At 38.1% G+C, this 17891-nt stretch overlaps 1 long non-coding RNA gene and 2 other non-coding genes across 3 annotated transcripts; all 3 read right to left on the bottom strand.

The window, feature by feature from the left end:
• Positions 1-7079: 7079 nt before the first annotated feature.
• On the bottom strand, positions 7080-9424 carry LOC103105620 (uncharacterized). The gene is made up of 4 exons (XR_462406.3): positions 9138-9424; positions 8905-8938; positions 8638-8675; positions 7080-7259 (listed from the first exon to the last, which is right to left on the bottom strand). It is a non-coding gene; the product is annotated as an uncharacterized LOC103105620 (long non-coding RNA).
• LOC130457765 (small nucleolar RNA SNORD52) lies at positions 7781-7849 on the bottom strand. The gene has a single exon (XR_008917039.1). It is a non-coding gene; the product is annotated as a small nucleolar RNA SNORD52 (small nucleolar RNA).
• Positions 8788-8849, bottom strand: LOC130457772 (small nucleolar RNA SNORD48). The gene has a single exon (XR_008917046.1). It is a non-coding gene; the product is annotated as a small nucleolar RNA SNORD48 (small nucleolar RNA).
• Positions 9425-17891: the final 8467 nt, after the last annotated feature.

Here is a 17891-nt window from a genome sequence, read left to right as displayed (position 1 = left end):
GCAAGAATTTTGCCTGAGGCAAGTTCTTGAATCCCTGCAGCTGTTCACAGCTCTGCGCTACCTTCCCGGGGGCGCCCACAGTCTGTGCTCCCACCCACAGGGGTTTCTGATGTATCTGCTCTCAGAGGTAGGTCTTTGGTGGTCTTAGTCAGTTTCCAAGGACCTAGAAGTGCTCCTTGCTCATTCTAGAGGTTCCCTTCGCTCACTCACTGGTTCTGGTGCATGCTGGCTCTGACCACCCAAGGTCTGCGCCTGCCTGAGTTTCCAGTGTATCTGTTCTCCAGGGTAGGTCTTTGGTGGTCTTAGCTCCCAGTGACCTAAAGATGCCCCCTGCTCACTCTAGAGGTTCCCCTCGCTCACTTGCTAATACTGGTGTGCGCTGGCCTTGACTCTGTCTCCATACATGGGGTGGGGGAGGGTAGATCGACTCATGTTTGGGTAGGAGCTTTTTCACCCTCTTATAGTGTGGAAATGCCCAAATCCCATGTACCTTCAATGCTGTGCCCTACTGTAGGGTCCCTCCATTCTTGTGAAAATGGTTTTTATGGAATTTTGAGGTAGTCTATGTCAGTGGGTGCTGGGGAGAGGAAGCGTCCCACGTCTAGACTGCTGCCATGCTTACCTGGAAGCCAAAAGATGATGTTTTTAGAGCCTCAGCATCTCATTCTCCAGAAGGGGGAAATGAGAATATTGAATTAGCATCTCATTTTTCCACAAGGGGAAGTGATATGTTTAAACTTGAATTTTTATTTTTTGAATTTAACTTTTAATTTTGAGAATATTGAATTTAATTTGAAAATTGTTTTAAAACTGAAATTGTCATGTGATAACTCTTAGCATTTGAATATTGCAATGGTGATCTTATATGTGCCTGAGCAGGCATTTAAGAAATAGTTTTGGTTTTATCATAGGATACTCAACTAGAATTCATTTAGTATTAGTTGGTCTTTCTTCTTATTTCTTTCCACAAATGGTCATTGAAGGCTGGTGTTAATATAAATACTAAACTACTATGGCTGATAGCATTATGACAAAATATCCATAGTCAACCAGTTCCTATTTGAGAATTTGATTTTAGATTTCTCATGTTTTCTTTTCCACTAATGAAACCATTTAAGGGCTTGTGTTTTGCAAAGGAGACTTTTACAGAAGATGGTCTCTGAAATTTTCATCTGACCCCCAAAGCCTGGAAGATATCATAGACTATGGAAAATGGGATAGTGTTTTCTGTTGTTAAGATTTTGCCTAAGTGCTGGCCTTCTGGCTAAGTGTCAATGTAATTCTGCTGATGGGAAGTGCCTCCAGAAGCCAATTGTCCATGCATTGGTCCCTTGCCTCCCTTTCACCATTGGTAACAGAGGGCCACTCTCAAGCCCTCTTGGACATACTGCTCTCTGTCCCTTGCCATGGTGCAAAACACTGGAGATACAACTGGAAAAGTAAGATTCTACTCTCATGAGTTCATATTCTAATGGGAAAGATAATAATAGAAGGGTCCAGTTGCAAGTCAGATGTAGAAGTTCAATGGTCCTGAAGGTGCAGATGTTAATCCTGTTCTTTAAGGTCATTATTGTCACTATTCCCAAGGCTCTTGGACTCACAGTTCTGGGCTGTTTCCATCAGGGTCTGAGAGGAAATGGTGGTCAAGGTGGTGGTGGTTTGACTTATCTGCTACCCCAGTCTCTCCCTCACAGTGCCCCACTGCTTCAGCTATTCTGCTTTGCCTATCCTCTGTATGACAGTTGGCTGGCAGTTAATGAGGGAGGCCAGCAGAAATTGCTTCCCAAGATGATGGCTCTGAGGGCTGGACTGGAAGGAGGAGGAGATAATAAGGAAAATGGCAGTGCTATCAACAGGAATATTAAAGTCTGGAGGAAGAGCTGACCTGAGAAGTGAGATTTACTTAGTTTGGAATACATTTTAGTGTGAAGCGACAAATATACAAGTAGTAACATTTTATTGACAACTGATATTCAGATACAAATGTCTTGTGGTGAGCCAATTTTTTTTTGAAGTTTGAAATACAAGTTCTTAATAAGCACCAGAAATCCAAAATTGGAAGCAGTTCAAATGGGGAATAACTGCATATCTTCCATATTCCCCCTAGATCACTTAATTATGTTGGACATGCAGTAGGCATTCAATGTGTTTAGTTTCACTTTTCCCATTATTCACTGGGAACCCCCAAAAACCTTCATCTAGAGAACTGGTCTGTATCCAGAGATCAAGGTGAGTAAATATAACAGCTTACCTTTATATAGAGTTTGGAAGTTTACAAATCACTTCTGTTGTGCAACTAAGGCAGGCATTGCAAATATTATCTTCACTTTATAGATAAGATACTAGAGATTCAGAGGAGTTAAGACTCTGGGTATGCAACACTGATATATATGATCAGATTCAAGTGGTACATTGGTTAGGTATATTGGCTAATTTTGCTGAACTGACTGGATTATTTTTTTTTCCTCTCTTTTAATTCTTTGTTACAAGATGTGGCTCTCCAGGAAGGGCAGTGAGAGGCATATATTTGGAGATAAATAGACATCAATACATTTTTTAAACACATAAGTCTTTAAAGTAAGTTTATACAAGGCTCACATGCATAGTCAACTCTAAGAAATTGGAGCCATACTAAAAAAAAAAAAGATGGTGTATATAAAGATTTATGGAATAAATTTTAGTTTCTGAACTGTCCAGAAGGAAATTTTCTTTGAGTCATCTCATTTAACTTGGGAAAATGAAGGACAAATGGAAAAATTCATTTTTCAAATCTTTTTGAGGTAAACCAAATATTGCATGAGAACTTAAAGGAAATAGCAGAATTGTCTAATTGTATTCATGTCCCCAGGCTCCACTGTGTTTATTGTTCTTAACAATAGGAAAAAGCAAGATTCAGGTACTGTAAAACAATACCAAAAGACTCTTCCAGTAAGTAAACTGTCTCTCATGCATATCTCAAAATTACTAGATGCCATGAATATAGAGGTGGTCTTGTTTGAAAACCTTTTTTTTAAGATTATTTTAAACTCAATTTTGTTTCCAGTTATATTCTCTTCCTCTCTTCACCTTTCCCCCACCCACTGAGAAGGCAAAAAGTACTAGCCCCTTTCACATAAAAAGTCATGCAAAATAGATTTCTGAAATAACTATGTTTTTAAAAATGAAATTAAAAGAAAAAGAAAAAATATACTTCAATTTACACTCTCAGTCCATCAGGTCTCTATCTGAAGATTGGTAGGATTTTTCATTGGAATTGTAGTAGATCATTGTATTGATCAGATTCACTAAGTCCTTCACAGTTGATTATTTTTACAATATTACAGCTACTGTGTAAATTGTTCTCCTAGTTCTCATTTTAGCTTTGTTGTTCAGTTGTGTCCAACTCTTCATGACCCCATTTGGGGTTTTCTTGGCAAACATACAGGAGTTCCTTTTCCAGCTCATTTTACCCATGAAAAAAATAAGGTAAACAAGGTTAAGTAACTTGCCATGAGTCACACAGTATCTGAAGCCAGATCTGAACCAGATCTTCCTGACAAAGCCTGGGACTCTATCCACTGCACCACCTAGCTTCACTTACTTCACTTTGCAAGTGTTCATGTCTTTCCAAGTTTTTCTGAAATCATACTTCATTTCTTACAGCATAATGTATATTCCAGCAAAATTCATATACCATAACTTTTTCAGCCATTCACCAATTTATGAGCAGTTCTTAAGTTTCCAATTTTTTCCATCAGTTTTTATATTTTTGGACATGAGTCTTTTTCCCTTTTTCTTTGATCTCACTGGGTATAGATCTAGTTTGAAAATTGTTTTTGCTGATATTAATATCAGGCAAGACATAAAAGAGGACATACTTTTTTTTTAAAACCCTTATCTTCCATCTTAGTCAATACTGTGTATTGGCTCCAAGGCAGAAGAGTGGTAAGGGCTAGGCAATGGGGGGACAAGTGACTTGGCCAGGGTCACACGGCTGGGAAGTGTCTGAGGTCAGATTTGAACCTAGGACCTCCCATCTCTAGGCATAGCTCTCAATCCAATGAGCTACCCAGCTGCCCCCAAAGGAGGACATACTTAACAAGGATATTTGCCACTGTTATATTTAGCAAGGAGATCAAATGAAAGGATTGTTATGGGCATGGAAAGGATACCCTTTGGGGCTCGGGAAGGATGCCTTTTGCAAGCATGCAATGACTCCAAAACTTAGCTTAAAAACAAAGAGATTTATTAATTTAGAAAGTAATGTTGAGAGTGGCCAGGAGGATAGCAAGGTAGAACAGCAAGATGGGGACCAGTTCCCTGGGAGGACAGCATGAAAGGAAAGGCTGTTCCCCCAAGAGGACAGCATGGATGGAGAGGCTGTTCCCCAGATGACATCAGTTCTGGGGATTTTATACATTCTTCACAACAGTTAGTCACTCAGGCATGAGGTGGGGTCTGCCTGGGGACATAGAGATTCCTTAGTTTTAGGGGACAAACAGATGTCCGATAGGATCTAGGTGTGGTCTGAAGGTGCATCTTTCTGACCATCTAGAGGATGATCAAAGGAAGATAGTCATCTCAGGACCCTAGATGGGGTCATTGGATGTTTTTAGTCTCAGAGTTAGAAAACAACATGGGAGTTCCCTTGACAATAGTTCGCCTGGATTTCTGGGGTACAGTGCCCATGTCAGGATGTGATCTTGAGATGACAGGGTCTTCCAGGAGAATAATGGGCTGTATTACCTTTGGGAAATTACAAAGTTCTTTTAATGACCCCAAACTTGTAGGGGAAAAAATGCCTGATTTTTTAATACCAGTATTATAGAGTATTATTAGATGCAAGTCATGAACTGCTACAATCTGAAGATTTAAAAATGACTATCCATATGTATAACCCAGTGAAATTTTTTGTCAACTCCTGAAGAGGGGAGGTTGACAAAAATAATCATGTAACCATGGGGAAAAAAATTAAAAATAAAATAACTATCCATCAGATCAATGAAAAGACACCAATGGGGGCAGCTAGGTGGTTCAGTGCATTGAGGGCCAGGCCTAGAAACTGGAAGGTCCAGAGTTTGAATTTGACTCTTGTAGCTATGTGACCCTGGGTAAGTCATCTAACCCTCATTGCCTAGCCCTTACCTCTCTGATGCCTTGGAACCAATACATAGTATTGATTCTAAAATGAAAGGTGTAGTTTTGTTTTTTAAAGGCACATGGTAGGTGGTTACAACCTTAGATATATTAAAGTTTAAATCAATTGGAAATAGGGTGTTCATATATATAGCCAGGAATAACCATTCCTTAGTTAACTATGTACTATGTGTTCCTCTAGCATCCTCATGATGCCAAAAAAAAAAAAAAAAAGCAAGCAGGGTCTTAATTACATTTATGTGACCCCCCCTTGGGACATTTCTGGGAAGACATGAATGAGAGTCACAGAATGACCCTATAGATCAATTGTGAGCTGTATAGTTGAAAGCAACACAATTAAGAAATCACTGGGTCCTTTTGAAAATTTCCATGTTTCAACAATTTTCAAAGATATTTGAGGTATCCGACATTTATACAAATCCTGATCAGAATTCAACCCAATACTCCACCTGATTCTGCCCTCCCGCTACTTGGCAACATGTGACTGGTTTCTATAAATTGTGTGTATTGTTCAGTCATGTCTGACTCATGACCCCATTTGGGGTTTTCTTGGCAAAGATACTAGAGTGATTTCCTTTCAGGGTCACAAGTGTGACTGTGACAAGATTTAACCTTGGATCTCCCTGCTCTATCCATAGACCTACTGAGCTGCTTCATGTGTATATCTAAACATATTTATCATAAAGGCAGCATGTACAGTACTAGTTCTGAGACCAAACTCTCTTGATACTTAGTTGTATGAGCAATTAATTCCCTAGTACTCATTCAAGGAATTTATCAGGAGAAATAACAGCATTCCTATCCCCAGCACATCTTTATTAAATTCATGACTTCTTTGACATCAACATATCCTTTTTTCAGCCCTCAGTACAATTGCTGCTTCTAAATTTTCATCCTCACAAGGTCTGACATGGTTATTTTCCCAATTAGGTCCCTCTGCAACCTTAGTGACCAACCCTCAATGCCTGCCCCAAAATTGTATCTCACAAATATATGGGGGGGCAGGCAGCTAGGTGGAGATAGTTAATGCTGGGTTCAAATCTAGCCTCAAATACTTCCTAGCTATGGGATACTAGGCCAGTCATTTAACCATTGCCCAAACTTTACTACTTTTCTTTCCTGGAACACAATATTGATTCTAAGACACAGAAAGTAGGGTTTAAATATACATAGCCTTAGTTTTTTTATCACCTTGTGCCAATTTAAGGGGTGCCTCAATTTGTATCTGATTAGCATACTGAACATCTTTTTATAGTATATAACTTTTCCCCTTTCCCAAACTGCCTACTATCTTCCCACCAAATTTAAAAATACTTAACAATGGTCCCTTGTAGATTATGGATGACATTTGTCTGGCCATTTATTCTTTATTGTGCAAATCTAATGAAATCCATGTTCTCTAGTATTAAAAAATGTCCCCAACTGTGAAGACTAATATACTGTTAGTTTAAAAATAATTGTCATTGATCCAGTAAGTTTAACCTTTTAGGCATGATTCACTTAATCTTTCGTTTCTTTCCTTAAAATTTCCATAGTACTCAAGTCTGAAATTATAAACATCTTGCAGTTCCTTTTTTCAGATTTCATTTTCCTACTGTGACAGTGAAATATTCCCAGAGCTAGTGACCTTTACCTTCAAACCTTCCAGTGCTTCAAATGATCTAATTAGGCCAGCATTACAATTATAAATAAAAACCCCCAAGTTGGATGGATTTTGGAAGATATTATTGAAGCTGTAAATGATTGTTAAACCATCTGTCACTTAAATCATTCATAACTTTTGACCCAGTGTTACAATATATAATAGATAGCTCATCTTGATATATTTCCTTGGACTATACTAATAATTCAGACTTGGGTTTTGTGTGAAGGAAGTTGTTTGGAAAAAACAGCTGGTATAACCAAAAACAAGTATCAAAAAGAAAAAACAGCAAACTGGCAGGTCTTATTACAAAAAAAACCTTTTTATTAATTTTAAGAAAATATGTATATAAACAGGGATCCGAGGATGGAAAAAAGAAACTTCCAAGTGCTTGCCACCTGATTTGATCACGGTCCGCATAATCCTTCATTTCCAGGGTCTGGAACAGCTTCAACATTGTACCACAAAGCAAGTTAGGACCCTGAAAATCCATAATAGAATCAGGTGATTACTTCCAACCTTTTCTTCCTTCCCTTTCTCCATCAGAACAATTCCATAGAGATGGTAACTAGATAAAACTGGCAAAGGAGGTACAATTGGAAATTGACTTGGGGAGAAGATATAGTCCAATCAGATCACTCCTAGTTTTAAGTCCTTAAGTACTCTGTGACTATTAGTACTAACCCCACTCATGCTACCAACCAAGAGGAAGAGCTACAAAGGATTATTTTGACAAATAAATGAGATGGAAATAGATAATGCTATCTTCATCTCCACTTTAAAAAAATTTCAGAGATGCAGTTCTTGGAACAGTGGAAGAGTTCAAATCTTCTGTTAATAATCACACCTTAAGAAATAACTGGGGAAACTAACAAAAGTCTCACAAACAAGAGTTTTAGTTATTCCTCTCCAAGGACACACACAGGAATAGATAATAGGGCAAAGGACCCAGTGATATGGTTCCCCTGACCATCCTAAAACAACCCAAGTGATTCCCAGGATGGGTCAGAGTGGTTTTCTTGTCTCCAAGGCAGATGTCAGAGACTCTAGTCTGAAAAACTCATCATTCCCACCTCTGAGGAGTTAGAGGTAAGTCTAGAGTGGAAGATATTCTGGATATGCTTAAACTGCATGAATGTTATGTCATTTGAAAATGGAGAAAAGCAGTCAAATGGAGAATGAATGGAGAAAGCAGTCAAAAAGATTCCATTTGTAGAGCTTGATTAAGGAGAAAGGAAATGTGCACTCCTTCCAAAAAGATGTATCGTGAAAGGATGCACAAGAGAGCCAGGAATTAATGAGCTACAGAATGTAGCATACTACACAAAGAGAATGGGGCAGGTAGGTGGCTCCATGGATAGAGAAAGAGGCCAAAGAGATAGGAGGATCTAGGTTTGTTCAAATCTGGCCTCAGACACTGCCTAGTTCTTTGATTCTGGGTTTAACCCCAATTGCTTAGCTCTTAGCTACTCTTCCACCTTAGTTCTTAATACTTAATTAGAATCTAAGGCAGAAGATAAAGATTTGTGGGAAAAAATAAAAGAAAAAGCCAAACTATGGAAAGATCCACATGACCCACAGTCATCAGAGCTAAGGAATTTAATTTTAAGGGAAATGGAAAAAATGTCAGACTAAAAGGCAAGGCAATTTTTTATTTAAAAGGGGGGAGGGGCTAAGTAGCTTAGCTGATAGGCCAAGAGTTGGGAGGTCTTTCAGACACTTCCTAGCTGACTCCAGGGAAGTCACTTAAACCCAATTCTGTCTTGAAACCTATATCGATTTCTTCAAGACAGAAGTTGAGGGTTTAAAAAGCAAAAATACACGGAATAACTACAACTAAGTCTCTACATAGCACTTACCTTTCCTGTGTTTAAGTAGAATCTGTTTCTTATACTCCCTATGCATGGATGAGGTTGGAAAAGAATAAAGAAAAAAAAAGCAGAGGATTCAGAAAATTGTTAAGAAATTGAGGGTCCTATCCCCAACCCCACAAATTCCCAACCAGGAAAAGTCAGCGCGCTGCGGTGGTAGCATCAACGAGATACTCAGATCCACTGAGGTCATCATGCCTATCAAGGCCTCAAACCCCTCCCACCCTGCAACCCACATTACACCCGGTCACTTACCTACACGTGCCTTCGGCTTCATAGATCTGAAAGCCTGTTAAAAAAGCAAAAAATAAGTCAGAAGCAAAAAGGAAACGGAATCTATCCCTCTTTATCCCTCCGGAGGCTGGATCAGTTCCAAATGGTGACGTCACAGATATCAGAAACTCTAGTCTGTAAAAGTAGGATCATCCTGTCCAGTCGAGGCTTATTCCCCCACCCTGCAATACCCGGCATATCGCTGCCGGCCTTACCAGCAATCGAGTGCCTTGCTGCTGTGGGTGGCATACGTGTGCCCGCCAATAATGGGGGAAATTACATCTTCGCCAGTTCAACCCATGTTCCAGAGGCCGATGGCAACGAGAGGTCCCTCGGACTACTCACGCCCTCCCTTCAGAGACAACTCACGGAGAATCAGCCGTGGACATGGCTTCCGCAGCCAGGTCCCTTTGTTCTGCATCAGTACGAAAGCAGATGACCCCAAAGAGACTGAGCGCGCGCCAAAAGGCGATTACTTAAAGTCTCGGGCGAGTGGGGGCCTTGAAAAGTGAGGCTGTCCTATCCATGCCTGATCCGCGCCCCAGCCTCTTTTCTAACTCTTCTTTCAATATAAAAAGGGAAATAGAAGGAAAGCTATAATGGCTTTCCTTTCAACCCTATTTTTTTATTTGGAGAGTAACTGTGGAGAGGTTTTTGCTGATTAAAACAAACAAAACCACATACAATACAGGCATATTGGTGAGCCAAACCCGAGAAAAAAGTCCCCACGGTTCGAGGAAAGCGTGCTCTAGGAGGAAGAGGAGGGGACAGCAACGGGTTTGTACTTCCTTTTCCAAGATCTGCCCCAAGGCCTCTTAGCATGCGCAGTGGGAGGGTTTTTTAAAAAAAGAAAAGATAAGGGCGCGAAACCACCATTGGGAGCAGTTAATAACCCTTATACGCATGCGCTCATCTCACCCCATCTTTTCCCGTTCCATTTTGCCCACCCTTCCCCCTCCTACACCCCCCGGCCCCTCCCCTACCACCACCACCATCACCACCCCCGGAAGGGAAGCAAAGGCCTAAATTATTGCTTTGTCGTGTCTGTTAATCTCTCCTGCAGTCTTTTGGAAATGAGATTGGGGGGAGGGGGACTCGATTTAAATCTCTACAACGGGGCAGGGAGACCGACACAAGGTTGCTGTGAAGGCGATATATTTATATAGCGAGCAATATATATATATATATATATATATATATATATATATATATATATATATATATATATATATATATATATATACACTTTGTAAACAAGGTGCTAATGTTATTGCGGTTAAAAAAGCATTCTAAGGTTTGCAAAATGTATGTGTAAAGCACTCAGATCCTCACAACAATCTTGTGAGCTTTTATTATAAAATTGCCTGTTATATTATTTATATTATAGAGGCTTAATCTCTGACTTACCCAAGGTAATGGAAGTAGTAAGAGTTTGAGGTAGGATTTCATCTCTGGTCTTGACTTCCAAATTTGTTGCTCTTATTGCTAGACATTTTGGTAGAGACTGGAGAATACCAAGATGTAAAGTGAAAGTTCCTTGCTCTTAATCAAATAGGTAATATATGACAATTCATTTATAAGCACTTAAAAGCCTACAGAAAATATTTTGCTCAGAAGAACCATGTGAAGGATGTATGGGATGAAATTGTACATTATCCCCCAAATTACATTAATTAGTATTAGTAATCACAGATCAATAACTTCCTATAAATAATTAGTGAAAGTTGGATGCCCTTCAGAGGGAAGATACCAATCTCCTTATGAAGAGCAAAGAAATCCTCCTCTCCAAACAGCTGTATATATAACTGAATTCAGTCTTTTCTAAAGTGGCCAGCACTGCCACCCTCGTTCTCCCCTTCTTTTTCATTCCCATGCAGCAGTGTCTGTCCCACTAACCATGGGGAAAGGTCTTAAAACTTACAATTATAATCTCAACTCCCTGTCTTAAATGTTTCAGGCTAAAAGGCCATGGACATGTCTAAATTCTAACTCAACTTAGAAAATGCAAACTTAAGGAATACTCCCATGGGTTTGAGAGCACTGGGAAACTTGAGGAGAGTAAGACAAGATAAAGAAAATATACACAGACATTGTATTACACGGGGACGGTGAGCAACAAAGAAGGGAAGTATTGTGTTAAATTCCTATAAATTCTGAATTCATGTGAACATCTTTGGACACCACCCAGGGCAATGCTCCCTGTCCTCTCCCCTTCCTAATAAAGGCCGCATTTTCTCTGCAAGCATCACTCATTAGAGTGATTTCTGGGGGTGCAAGCTCCCCCAAAATTCCACTCCACACAAGGATATGCCAATTAATTCAATGTTAGGTTGGCTTAGGATTAAAGAGAACCATATAAAATATTTAAAAAGTAAAAAAAAGTCAATAAGGTCAGAAGTAGAAAGAAAAGTTCCAAGTAAACCAAAATAGTAATAGCACTTTTTTTTGTGGGGATAACAAACTGGGAACAGAGTTGGGGGCAGCTAAGTGGCTTAGTAGATCAAAACCTAGGCCTGGAGAGATGGGACTCCTAAATTCAAATTTGTTCAGACACTTCTTACCTGTATAACCCTGGGCAAGTCACTTAACCCTAACTGCCTACTCCTTAGTACTCTGCCTTGAAACCAACTGATACTTATATCAATTCTAAGACAAAAGTTAAGGGTTTTTAAAAAATTAAATAAACAAGTGTTTATTTCCTTCCTTCTTTCCTTCCTAAACCTTGCTTGATGACTTATTTTGACATTTTATTCTTACTTCTTCTGTGGGGAAACAATGGCCCATTGTAAATGTTTGGAATAAATAGATAAGCAATAGTGTGGAACTGGAAAAAGTGCTGAGTTTAAATTCAAAAGACCTGGCTTTGCATCCTGATTCTGCCATTTAATACCTTGTGCAAATAATTTCATCTCTTCAAGTTTGTCTTCTTATTTGTAAAATGAATCAGTTGTACTAGAGGTTTCTTTTGGCTGTAAATCTTTAGTTCTGAGTCACTTTTCTTATGACCTTTGGTTTCTTCATCTGTAGGAAGATAGTAATACTTAACACTACTTATCTCACAAGTTGATGAAAGAATCCCTTATAAACTATAAAACTTCATGTAAATAAAAATTATTGTTGTTATGGACGTTATTGTCATGCCGTTAGCAGCAGCTAGGTGGGGCAGTCCATAGAGAACCCAGCCTAGAAAATGCCAGAGAGTTTAAATCTTGTCTGAGATACTTAGTTGCCCTTTGACCCTGGAGAAGTCATTTAATCTCCATATGCTTCAGTTTCCTCAACTGTAAAATGGGAATAAAAAGAGCTACTTTGCAGGATCAGAAATATTGTAAAGTGCCTGACACATGGTAGGTGCTGTATTAATGCTAGCAATTAGTAATTATGTCTTCATACATGCAGTACAGTTGATAATGATAAACATAGTAGAGGATAGGGAAATATAACATTATTCTCACTTCCAAGCTAGTCCTCCTCAAATGAATTTCTTGTCTTTTTCCCTTTCTCTACTGATTCATATTTCTGGATTCTTTCCAAATCCAAGCTCAAAACACTTCTGTCATAAAACTTTCCTACATGACTTCACTCTGTTTACTTCTTTATTTCAAAACCCTTCAACACTGATAACACTTTGCTCTCTAGCCAAATATCCAGAAATTATACATTCAGTAGACAATATCAAGAAAATGCAAATCATTGCATTAGGCACTGAGGAGAATGAAAAGATAAATCAAATCTGGTCCCTGCCCTTGTGAAGTGTGCAATTTAGCGGTCCCATGTTTGAAAATTTCCTATACGAGGAAGGATAGCAAGTGCAAGGCTCAAAAAGCTGATCTGTGACTTTTAACTGAATGCTAGTTGTTTAAGGTCATTTACTGTTTCTGTAAGATGCTAGCGACGGAGCACAGGACAGGAATGGCTGTTATTTAGGTTTGATCTCAGATCCACCACACATCAAAGGCAGCAGCGCACACCTGACTGCATTCTGAAGGGCCGCCTCAGGTAGATGGCCAACCTGTTTGCCCAGCTGGTAGCCAAGACCTGAGAGCAGACACTAGGAGAATCCACTCTGGAGGTGGAAAGCTTTCTCCAGCCCAGCAGGCCAGGAACTAGTTGACAGTGAGATGAGTTTCTCTTGTTCCTTTGGACCCTTGAAAGCTGGATGTGGAAAAGTGCATGCTTACAAGTGCAGAACTAGATGGGGGAAACTGAGATTTCAGACCTTACTAGGAGCAGCTGGGCTCAGCCTCTTGCTGAGTTTTAAAGTTGCACCTTTCATTTTTTATTCTATTGAGTAAGTACACTCTAATATGTAATAATGTTTATTGTTAGTAACACCTACATAACACTTAGTGACTCCAATGCCAGCTCACTATCCACTGCAGTAGAAGTGTCAAACCTGCAGTTGCAACTGCAACACTCCTGGGTGCCAACTGAACCTGATTAAAATATAAATGGAAAATCTTTTTAACAAAAAGTAAATATAAATACAATAGAACATGATGTTAATGTGTGTTTTCTTTCTTTCCTTCTTCCTTCATCTTTCTTCCTTCCTTCCCTCTTTCCTTCCTTCCTTTCTTAGGACTGTGTTGAAAGTATGGCTTTCCCAAGACTTTTGGATTCAGGGTCCTAAGCTTTTTCTGTTTGAATCTGAAAGGAGATAGTGGTCTAGGATGGTGGTAAATTGACTTGCCTGGCATAGGACCTTAGCCTGGGTGAATATGTTAGCATATGTATATCATGACTGTAAGGATAATTTTTAGGGTTGTGACTTAAAATCTAAATTAGTTTGGTCGCCAAGGAAATCCCATAATAAAATACCCAAGCCAACTGGAAGTTTATGGTGATTTTAATTAATATAGAGGAAAGAAATTAAGAAAGAGAGAGGAAAAGAGTTAATTTAAACTGCTCCAGCTGAGCTGAGCCAGGCAGGAGTTCAAGGTCTTGGCCAAGGGGGCCTTCCCTGAGAGCCAAGGGAAAAGGGAGTCAATCTGATCACTCACCATGTGACCGTTTTAAGGAAGCTGTCTGAGGGAGCTCCTCCAGGCTCAAGTTCCAGTATCGAACTGGTACCCAGGCCTGCTCACAGGAAGTCACCAGGGAAAGAGCCAGAAGGTTCTCCTGGAGAGAGCCAGTGAGCCAAATATATAGCCCCCTTTTACTCTTGTGTCTCCTCCTCTAAATGCCCATTCTTTAGTTCTCATCTCCTTTGATTAGATTATATCTTTAGAGTTACGTAACACTTCTTTGTTAAGTTCACCTTTTGTGAGTTACTTAACCTTTTTGTGATTAATTTAACCTTTATAGTTATTTAACATCTTTTTGAATTAAGATCTTAAAATAGACTTAGTTTAAAGTTCTAGCTTCACTACAAGGTAAGAGCTAAGTATCTTCATTGTTCAATCAGGAGATTACAATTTTAGCTTCCCATAAGGTAAGGTCTAAGTAGGGTGGAATAATTTAAAATTCACATGACAGCAGCCTTTCCCTTCAGTTTTCAAATATGGACTGTTTTCTTTATTTCTTTTCTCAGTTATCTGTGCTAGTGAAAAAAACAGTGGTACCAAAAATGCCCATGATCTAGAAATCTTCTCCATTTGGATTTAGAATATATTACAAATGTTGTAGTAGCAGATACTCTTCTGAATTATGCTGAGCTCAGTCTAATATTAATGCTTTTTTGGACGCTCTCAATGCCTACCAATTACTGGCCAAAAGAAATGTCCTAGATGTGTGCTAGATAGCAAAGATGATACAAATTCATATAACCAAGGGCTGCTTCTGTTTTTAAAAATCATTAATATCTGCCCACTATCACCACTATTATTTAAAATTGTATTAGAAATGCTATCTTTAGCAATAAGGAAAGAAAAATAATTTGAAGAAATTAAAGTAGGCAATGAGGAAAATAAACTATGACTCCTTTTTTTTAAAACCCTTACCTTCCATCTTAGAATCAATACTGCATATTGGCTCCAAAGCAGAAGAGTGGTAAGGGCTAGGCAATGGGGTCAAGTGACTTGCCTAGGGTCATACAGCTAGAAAATGTCTGAGGCAAGATTTGAACCTAGGACCTCCCATTTCCAGGCCTGGTTCTCAATCCACTGAGCCACCCAGCTGCCCCCTTTATGTTTTTATCCTCAGCGCTTAGCACATGGTAAGTGTTCAATAAATGTATGCTGCCTTGCCTGTGCCAAATAGGAATGGCTCCTGAGGCCATTCCTTGGAAGAAGAATTACCTTCTTAGTAGGCCTGCCTTTCAATCCACTGAGCTACCCCACTGCCCCCTAAACTATCTAATCTTGATTACATTAATTTTGTTGATGATATGATGGTATACTTAGAGAATCAACTAAAAAACTAGTTGAAATAATAACTTTAGTATAAAGTTGCAGGATACAAAATAAACCCACAATTTTGACACAAATAAAGTTAGATCTAGATAATTGGAAAAATATTAATTGTTCATGGGTAAGTCAAGTTAATATAATAAAAATGACAATTCTACCTAAATTAATTAATTTATTCAGTGCCATACCAAACTACCAAATAATTATTTTATAGAACTAGAAAAGATAATAACAAAATTCATCGGGACTAATGAAAAAAAATTGTGAAGGAAGGATGTAAAACTGTACTATAAAGCATCAATCATCAAAACAATCTGGTACTGGCTAAGAAATAGAATGGTAGATCAGTGGAGTAGATTAGATACAAAATATACAAGGGTAAATAATCTTAGCAAACTAGTGTTTATTAAACCCAAAGATCACAGCTTTTAGACTAAGAACTCACTATTTAACAAAAACTCCTAGGAAAACTGGAAAACAATATGTCAAAAACTAGGTATATAGACCAACATGAATGGATATATAATTCAGATATAAAGAGTGATATAATATCTAAAATAGGAGAACATAGAATAGTTTACCTGGCAGATCTCTGAATAAGGGAAGAATTTATAACCAAGCAAGAGATAGAAAGTATTATAAGATATTAGATGAATAATGTTGATAATATTAAATTAAAAAACTTTTGTACAAACAACATTAATGTAACCAAGATTAGAAAGTAAACAACAAACTGGGGGGAAATATTTATAACAAACATCTCTGATGAAGTTCTAATTTCTCAAATTTATAGAAAACTAAGTCAAATTTACAAGAATACAAGCCGTTCTCCAGTTGACAAATGGTCAAAGAATATGAAACAAGCAATTCTCAGATGAAGAAATCAAAGCTATCAATAATCATATGAAAAAATGTTCTAAATTGCTCTTGATTAAAGAAATGCAACTTAAAACAATGCTGAAGTACCACCTCACACCTATCAGACTGGTCAATATGGCAGTAAAGGAAAGTGGTAAATGTTGGAGGGGATGTGGCAAAATTGGGACATATGCATTGTTGGTGGACTTATGAACTGATCCAACCGTTCTGGAGGGCAATTTGGAACTATATCCAAGGGCTATAAAACTGTGCATACCCTTTGATCCAGTAATGCCACTACCAGGTCTATATCCCAAAGAGATAATTTTTAAAGAGGGGAAAGAACCTACTTGTACAAAAATATTTATATCTGCTCTTTTTGTGGTGGCAAAGAATTAGAAATTGATGGAATGTCTATCAGTTGGGGAATGGCTGAACAAATTGTGGTACTTGTTGGGGATGGAATACTATTATGCCATAAGAAATGATAAACAAGATGTTTTCAGAAAAAGCTGGAAAGATCTGCAGGAACTGATGCAGGGTGAAATAAGCAGAATTGGGAGAACATTGTACGCAATAACAGTAATATTGGACAATGAATATCTGTGAAAACTTAGCTATTCTCAACAATGAAAAGACCTGGGACAATCCTGAAAGGTTTATGACAGGGAATGCTCTCTACCTCCAGAGAAAGAACTGTTGGAATCATCTTTCACATCAGTGTATTTTTGGTTTTATTTTAGGGTTTTGGTTTTGCAAGAATTTGCTCTTACAACAATGACCAATATGGAAGTGTATTTGCATGACAATAAAAATAAAATAAGAAGAAAAAAAGAAAAAATCATTTATATCACTTCTCCCTTCCATTGCACTTCCCTTCATATTCTGCTTAATTTCATCCTTGATCCTCTGAGGTATATGGAGGAGGACACAGGAGCAACTTAGGATACTTGTTTGAAAATTTGGTAATGTTGGTAGATGATTGTGAAAGTTCCTAAATGAAAAACTGAATGCACCCACTTTGAGAGTTTATGGCTTATCCACAGTCACATATTCGATATGTGGCAAAGATAAGACTTAAATTGAGACCCTCCTGATCCTGAGGTCAAGCTCTCTTCTACTGCTCCTATCTTTGTGTTACTTTTCTGCTACTGGAATGTTCTCTCAGTCACTATTATAGGAAAACTTTATTTCAGTGTGAGGCCAAGAACTGGAATGAAGAAAACTTTGTTTTAGCTTATGTATAGTCCCATGATACTGACAGTGTTTGCCTGAAATCCTTGTATTTGTTTATACTGCTTCCTTTCTTTAGGATTTGCCTATAAGCTTTTATTTTTTCCTAAATAAATCAGGACTTATCATAAGAAAGGACTTGGAAAATGGATATTCATTTTATTATTATATTATTATGCTTATAAGCATATTATTATGCTTAGTTATTTACTTAATAACCTCCACCAGCAGCAAAAAAAAATGTACCTAAACAAATGCACAAAAATTATGTGCTACACCACAAACTCCACTTTGTTTACAATTTGTTTTAAAATATGTGAATTATATATGTGTGGTAATATAAACATCCTCTGTTTTTGAGTTCTCTATGGATTTGTTTTGCTTTGATACTTTTAAAATGTAATCATAGTATGTATTATTCTTATTGTCATTTCTTCTCTTTTCATCTCTTTATATATTTACTTTATTTTCTTTGTATTCCCAAAATTTGTCATTTCTAGTAACATAATACAATCATTACCTTCAGATATT

The sequence above is a fragment of the Monodelphis domestica genome, chromosome 2 (assembly GCF_027887165.1).
Source record: "Monodelphis domestica isolate mMonDom1 chromosome 2, mMonDom1.pri, whole genome shotgun sequence".
NCBI classification, from domain to species: domain Eukaryota; kingdom Metazoa; phylum Chordata; class Mammalia; order Didelphimorphia; family Didelphidae; genus Monodelphis; species Monodelphis domestica.
Note: the sequence above shows the minus strand (reverse complement) of the source record. Positions and strands in the feature narration are given on the sequence as shown.